Raw genomic sequence first — 8,429 nt, 5'->3', positions numbered from 1 at the left:
GTGGCCATTTTGAACAGCTCTAAACACTTCTGCCTTTAGATGGGTTCGGACAATACTTCCATACAAACCAATGCGTTTGAAGCACACTGAACCCCTTACGATGCAGCTGCATTGCTTGAGTTGTGATTGCATCTGCTGTATCCCCCCCCCCTTGCTGCTTCTACCTACCAGACAGACTCTCACTTTCTGCCCCATTACCCCCCATTACCGGCTCATGGCCAGCAGGAGTGGGAGAGTCAGGGCATGAGGTTGATTCAGACCTGCTGGGGTCCACGACAGGGTATGAAGATCAAACTAGATCAACAACAGCACACTGTGGGAAGAAAATGCCAAAGCACTTAATTGTGTATCTTTTAATGGATGAAACGGATCAACACTTGTCTTGTCTGTGGAAATACAGGTGGCTAATTTGCAACACATCCATCATCTTTCCGCTCCCATGCCACAGATACCTTATCTATGGATGAGAAAAAGGTCTTTGCAAGGCACTATCCCATAAATAGGATGGCTTTTTATCCAGCAAGCTCCTAAGAATTGTAAACTAGATGTCTGGATTGTAATTTTCTTTTCACCGTAGAATCAATAGATTCTGCAGCAGTCTTGACTGAACCTGCTGAAGCGTGCTTCTCAGCCTAATGGACCCTCAAGTTCCCATCTGTTAGTGAAAGAGATCTCAGCGGGCCTTCTCCCCTTGCCGCGTCCAAACACAGGATACTGAGCACAGACAAAAATGTGATGACTTTTTATTGGAATTCCAAGAGCCGGCTGGAAAACAAGTGCAGGACGAGCACATGGCCGTTAACCTTCGGCTGCAAGGAGCAGAAAAACAGTTTAACGAGCAAAATGTAACAAGACGCTCTGTCACTGTGTTGCTTTGTTTTCTTTGACACGACTGTGTTGTCTCCAATTCACATACCCTACCTGTCATCACGGCAGTTTGAGCTTTAGGGCGCCATCCTTTTCCTCTGTCACTTTTCCCTCGTTGTCTGGCCACAAGACAACAGGATCGATCAAGAAGAGAGATCTTGTGGGATTAACAAAGTTTCCTGGTGTAGTGAACCTGGTTAACCAGCTGGGTAGATCATTACACTAAACTACGCTGCAGATAAGAGCAGAAATTGAGTCATGGTACCGTCAGGATCCTGACATGGACAAAAGTGTTGAGTTTACAACAAGGTGACAAGTATTAAAGAGAATTAGAGACATTTTTATGGATCTGGAGAGTCACTTTACTGACTATTAATTTGAGGAGAAGTGTCCACATTGGATTTGAAGCAGCACCTGTAACAAGCTGAATGAATTTACATCAAAAGCACATGTATCATTATCAGGCATTAATTTCTTGTCTTCAGGTCTTCTTTGACCCTCTGATTTTGCCTCTGTGGTTTGGTGGCAGTATGTCAGTGTATCATTCATATGACGAAAAATTCATCGTCATGAGAGAAAGCTCAAATTGTTAAAGTAGAAATCTGTTTTTTTTCTATACTAAATCTAGACTACTCAACATGTTGAAAATGCCAACTATACTGAAAAGGCCCAATAGAATTATTACCCAGTTTTATGTGGTAACTACTGTTTCTACAGCTTCTGATTGTGTAATTATATATTTATATTTCTTGCCTCGTTTAATATCACTTTTTTCTGCAAAAATAATTAAATTTCACATGGGTATCACGGTTTTATCTTATCATACTAAGCACTCTGCTCATGGTTTGATGATTTTGTATGTGATTGGCTTGTAATTAAGAGCCTTGATACGAAAGGCGCATAGATCGGAAAGCCCAGAGTTAACTGAGCCAGTCAATTAGCAGTTTTGATCCCTGTTATCCAAGATCGCCAGTGTTCGGCTCAGTGAACCCAGGTAACCCGGAGAGAGGCAGACTAAGTTGAACTTGCTTAGTGATGCTGGCACCAGTTTGTTTTGACATCTTTTCAATTTCTATCAAACATTTAGGGAATTACCCCGAAGGAAATCGGTGCATGCATTAACATAAAATCTAAGGTAATAGGGCTTTGCTGTGATAGTTCTGTATAATTTCACCTATTACAACCCGTGATGCAACTGTGACATAACTCAGCCCTGTTGCACTTCAAGAGGCCCTGTCAGCGTGTGATTATTTACACAGGGGGCAGAAAACTGAACCTGTCTGTCATCTAACAGGAAATCTCTGAGCAGAAAGGAGCTGCTTTATTTCTTCATATAACCTGCACCCGTTCCGTCAAAACGTTGGCCCAGAAAAGTGATGCTGTAAGTCTCAGCCACGCTGAAGTTCTTTGAGAATCTGCAGTGTTTCCTTTCTCCCACTTTATCCATCACAGACCACCCACCTCCCTGCAACACACAAACCATTCCAAATGCATTTTCCTCTGAGTTGCATTAAAACATCCCGCGATGGTGCGTTATGAAACGCCGTTCTTCAGCAAGATGGAATATCCCTCGGTGATCAGACTAATGTGTTGTTGTCGTCTGCTGCTCCCTCCCTCCTCTCGGTCTCCTCCCAAGCCTCTCTTTCTATGTAAATAATGAATGTCTTCTCCCAGAGAGCAACAGCTTTAACCAGAGTATGGGTATTTAACTGCACATTTAAAACATTAGCCAGATACTTGGAGCGTTATGCCATCAGTGACAGAGGAGGATAGCTTGAAGAAGGGGAAACAGGAAAAAGGAGGAAGGGAGGAGAGACAGAGAGACAGATTAGACATGGGAAATATGTCGCAGTCGCTCATAAAACGGTGAAAGCAGGAAAGAAAACATGTTCCCTCTGACCGCACAAGACTTTGATGGGACTTGATGAACTCTTGTGTGTGGGCGTAGGATGGAGACAGAGGCAGAAAGGGAGAGAGAGAGGTAGGCACCATGAGGACTTTGGCCAAATTCATCACCCGCCTGGTTTAATCCACTGTGTTGCCTGGCGGCAGCTTTCATTCATCAGTCTGCTCTTAGCTGTGCTGACTAACACAGGCCATCAGCAGCAGCAGTCGGCAGGGCGACAATCTCTGTGCTAATTGGTTGAAATTTTCTTTTCACTCGTTCCAGATTTCTATTAGCTGTCATTCACTGTCAGAGCTCCCCTGCACTCTTTGTGCTCCACAAATGCAATAAATGTTAAAAGTCACAGTGACATGGCAGCTAAGGCGTATTCATCTTCTGTAACAAGACTCATTTCCAACATGACGTGTTTTGATTGATCAAAAGTGGACGCTTTAGATTAGGAGGTTGAGTATGAGGCTGAAATGAATGAAATCCACAGGCTTATGAGGTCAAGTGAAGGAATTTTACATTATTGCCATGGCTGGTGTATGGGACAGGCAGATACAGGAAACGATTACAGGGACAGGCAAATTTGCAAGACCTGAAGTCTAAGGAAAAGACAAGAACTCACATGGAAACACTACAATCTGGTAACTGTCTGGGGAACCAGGCTGTTTTATGCAAAGGAGCTGATAAGGGATATGGGAACAGGTGTGTAGGTGGGGCAGGTCTGGTGACAGGGAATGGAGAACAGGTGTGCAAAAAAGAAAGAAAGTCCGAGGACACCTGGTGGGCAGATGGAGAGAGACAAGAGACCGTTATCTTTGATTTTACATGGTTTGTACTGATTTAAGGAAAGATCTTTATTGGTCAGAGTAGGTATTTTTGTGACTTTGTTATTTTTAACAAGATTTAATTGCATACACTTTTGCACACAGCCCCAGGTAATCAAAGCTATTTTTGCATTGACATGAATTTGACTCATGACGAGATGACAGAATTAATCTAGAGAAACCAGGTAAAAACTTTTAACTTTCGCTTTCCATTTTGGGGCAGTACAGCAAACTGTAAACACAACATTGACACATTATTACCTTCTTAAGTTGTCATGTATCTGGCCACTGGATCAATCTTAAGCCCAGTATTCACTCTCCTTTTAGCTCTGGTTTGTTCTTCACCAACTCCTCAGGGACATCTGGCCGCTAAATGCTAAAAGTAAGTTGCTAAGTTTATCTGTCTGCTGTTTGTCGCTCAGAGGTAGCATACAGTGGGTTCATTAGTGCTTTTTTTGCAGAAAAAAACAATGGAAGCTTCATTGATGAGAGCAGTAAGACTGAACTAAAACAGTAAAGTTGTGTGCTTTGAAACCAAGACAGTGAGCTGGAAGATGCTAAAAACTACCTGCAAAGATGGGCGTAATTCTCTTTGGGTTAATTAGTACAAATAACCTCATGACATGACGTAACTGTTTGATCCACTGTTAATGTAAAAATATCGATTTGTGCAGCTTTGAACTTAGACATTTAGTAGATACAATAGAGTCCATGACAACCAAGAAGTCCTTCACCCCATTTGCTTTACGAGCTGCTTTCACTTGCCTCAGGCCTGACAGACCCCTCACCTCTGCTCTGTGATGTAATCAGACACAAAACCAAGCTTATTTGAACAAAGCTCTGCAAACAGGAAGAGCTATGAATCAGCAAATAAGATAACTTGTCACAGATGTGGTGGTGGGCAGATTTGATGGTCAATTAATTACAGGCCATAAAAAAGCCAGTTCCTGTAGGTTTTAGGGAGGAGGGTCATTGTTGTAATGGGATCAGCCTCTCCATAGAGTTGGTCAAATTACTTGAATTCAGCTTGTTAATCTGATTTGGGTGTGTCTGACCTTCGCATGAGACTCCCAGACAACCTCTGCTTTTCTCACAACTACTAAAAAGCCTGCATAACTTTTCATTTTGTCTTGAGTCTCCTGTATCTACAGTAGGTAAGTGATTCTCCATTATCCCCCCTTGACCTTTACATGTGGGACTACTCCTCAAGTAAACACAGTAATCAGGTTTCCTGGCCTTCAGCTGAGCCCAATTGAAGATACTCAACTGAGAACTCACTTGTGTAAGTGTGATTTAGTTAGTGCCTGGCCTAATTAAAGTCCTGGAAATGACCTCCAAAGTTCTGTGTGGCATTAATCAGCTAAGACACCTCATCAGCCACCAGAGGAAGGTCTGCGAGAGCCTGCACCCACACAGCATTAAGTTGGTGCGTGTGTGTGCAGTGAGACTGATTTCCTGGTCTTTAACCCCCGGCGCAGCTCTGACAGGATCAGCCACACTGTGGTCTATTGACAGCCCTAATCCTACCTCCGTGTTCGAACCTCCATTGCCTGCCACCATTCTGATACTGCACACGTTCCTCATTTCCCCCGACATGTGGTCCAGGCACAGGGACCCGAGTTGTGTTTAGAGTTACACCCCCATCATCCCCCTGCTTGAGAGACCAAACTGACTTGTGCTCACCTCCTGCCCACCTTCTGCAAATGTTTGCCTAGATCTGTGGAGGTAATGCATGCAAGTTTTGATTAAAACGCTCCCTTATGTTTTTTGGCTCAGAGCTGCTCAACCATTAACGCCTGTGCCATGAACAAATGGATTGTGTGCTGGTGCCAGAGCCCTGCCTCTCAGCCTGCTCCGACACTCGTCCATCCAGCAGCACATTCAAAGCTGCACCTTGTTAATGCCTCTTAATGTTCTTCTTGCCTTCCCTTGACCTCCTCGACCATATGTTCAGCTTGACAACTTTTGAGCAGTTTAGCTGTTCTTCGGCCATTAGCTGATACTTCAGGTAGAGTCTCATCCTGAAATGAGTCCTCAATTTGAAAAAGTTCCAGCACAAATGAATTCAAATACCATTTTAAGGATATTACTGGTGGCAACTTGTTTGACGAAATGATAAAACTTTCACAGAATAGATTCGGAGTACTAAGGGACTATATGAAAGTCATTGCTTTGCTGAAGGAATGGATGTCTGAAATTTTTTGGGACAGCAAGGGAGGGTCTTTTTTCATTTTTCCATGCTCCAGGCTTATATTTTATTTCATGTTTCTTGCTGTATTTACTGTGAAAACAAGCCTGTGGAGATGCGTCAAAATAGTTATATCAAAAACATGATTTTTATGAGCACAATGGATCATGAAGGTCCAAGACAACAATCAATTTTCTCTAGCTATCACTTCTGCAATATAACACAACTATGGTTAAGTTAAATGTGTCATAAAGCGTTAACCTGTGACATAATCATGTTCAGCACAACTGCGTTTGTTCAGCATTAAATCAGGGTTGAGTTGAGAGGGATGTGTACCGCGTTTTTAAAAGTCAACCTTATGGTTCAGCTCATTTAATTAAATGTCTTTAATATCATCTTTTATGTTGCATTTCTGTCCAAATTAGTTCCGGACACCTCACAAATGCAATCTGTCAAGAGTCAAGCCCAGAGAGGTCTGTCTTTCTACCTTCCAGAATCTCCTCTGTGCCCTGGTGCCCAGTGCAGTCGTTTTGTCTTATCACATTTTCACACAGTCCCCTCTGCAGCTTTGACAATTTTGAAATGCTGCTCTCGTTCGTACTGCTTGAAAAGAGAGAATGAGAGGAACGAGGCCTCAGAGAATCTCAGTACCATCAGCGTTAATGCAGGCGCTCTCCATCTGCTGTGGAAAGCGGTGACGGATGCCAAGGAGGCGCTGGGAACCGCGCAAGTAACTCATTACACTGAAAGTTGCGTATAGCTGTGTTTTTGTGTGTGCATGCATGCATGTAGGTATTCTGCGCTTGATAAGAGCTTACACCACCACTCTGCTTTGTGAAATCATGTCCAGCTTGACCACAGGCGGAGCAAAACAGAGGTGGGGAGTCATCAGCTTAAAGCCTCAGTCACTGACCGGTCTAAAGCACCGTTTCCATCCAACTGAATATACACAGGCTGCAGCTGACTACATGTGATGTACACTTTCCTGGTCCTGGTTTTCCTGCAGGTCCTGTTTTTAACATGTTCGACCTGTCAGTAAGCTTTCCAACAATAACTGCTACTATGCCTTGTTCCTCTGGTGTCTGAAATTAGGGAAAAGAGAGAGATTAATTGGTCTGATTTGTGATTTTATTGGCAGTATTCTGTTAGCAAGGGACAGGAGGGAGGGAGACAGTGGAAGAAAGTGGGAAACCTGAAAGAGAAAAAGTGCGGGAATGTAGATGATGAAGAGAGGGCGAGAAAAAGGAACAGTAAATCTTCAATAGTTTCCTCACACTACCTTAACAGAACCTCTAAGATTTCTTTTTCTTGCTTTCACGCATGACACTGATTCATAAAGAGGGAGCTGCTAATATGTTATGTCATAGGAGACATGGAAAAACTGTGGAGCAAACTGTTTCCACAGCTGCTCTCACGCTGGGATTCGACGAGGTGGATCGTAGTCACACCGCAGGATCCACGATCAGTCATTAACTACACGTGCCAATCAAACGTTAAGTTTACTCCTCTGTGCCAATCATGGATTTAAGACCTGGTCCTCATTCCTATCGTTTTTTTTTTTTTTTTTTTAACATAAACCCAACCCGCCCATATCTCACAGACGTCTAACTCTCTGACAAGATTGTAGGCAAGACTTTTAGAACACCTTTAAAACCAATAGTAGTAATCACTTCTCTATAACACCCCATAATTAGCTTTTAGAATCTGGATAATATATTCTTCATAACACACTATAATGTAAATGAAAGCAAATATAAGGACTTTTTAAGTGTGAAATAAATGCTGTAGAATACAGCTGGAATTATATTTACCGATATATGATCACCCACATGAACAAATGCTTACAGTGTGTTATTAACTTTTTGCTCACACACATTTATACACATATAAACTGTGATCATGGGTCTGAAAATATGTTCAAAACTTAAGTGTGGAGCTTGATGACACAGTCTTCATCAGAGGATGTTCTTTGCTCAGTTGTCATTGCGAGTGACAAGGACAAAGTATTTATGAATATACAAATAGTTGACTAACTATATATAATAAATATCAGAAATAAATACTTCATGTTAATAGGAAATATGGAGACACCTTACACAACTGTGTCATATTGTCAGTCATTGTCTAACTGTCATGCAGTAGATTTTTATTTTTACAAATGTCCTTATGTCTGCTTATGAATATATTAGTGTGTTATTGTGTGTTGTAAGCTATTATTAATAGTTTAAATACTCATTACTTATAAATGCTAAATAGTGTTATCTCCTCAGGCCTCTAAAATGATTAAAAAAATTTAAAACTTTTTATTTATTTCTTTTTCACATTATCAGAAGAGAACAAAAATGAGGACATTTGCCTAATTTAAAATAAAACATTGCACATGATATATACAATAATACTGAAAGGTCTGTCTCATTAGCTAAAACGAAACAGTCTGAAAAGAGAACATCACTATCTGGTTGAAGTGCTCACCGCTCTTAAACACATGCAATCTGCGATGAGGGTCCCACATGTACCACTGTCTGGCTCTAAAGGGTCTCAAGTAAAAAAGGTTGGAAACCACTTTTAAACTATCCACACATGTAACCTGGTGACAGTAAGATATGACCTGTCCACCACTTTACTTTGAACCAAATGTATGAAAATCCCTGAAATC

The sequence above is a fragment of the Trachinotus anak genome, unplaced genomic scaffold, assembly GCF_046630095.1.
Source record: "Trachinotus anak isolate AG129_WGS33_773 ecotype Australia unplaced genomic scaffold, CSIRO_AGI_Tana_v1 ptg000025l, whole genome shotgun sequence".
Classification (NCBI taxonomy): Eukaryota; Metazoa; Chordata; class Actinopteri; order Carangiformes; family Carangidae; genus Trachinotus; species Trachinotus anak.
The sequence above is the reverse complement of the archived record's forward strand: the minus strand, read 5'-3'. Positions refer to the sequence as shown.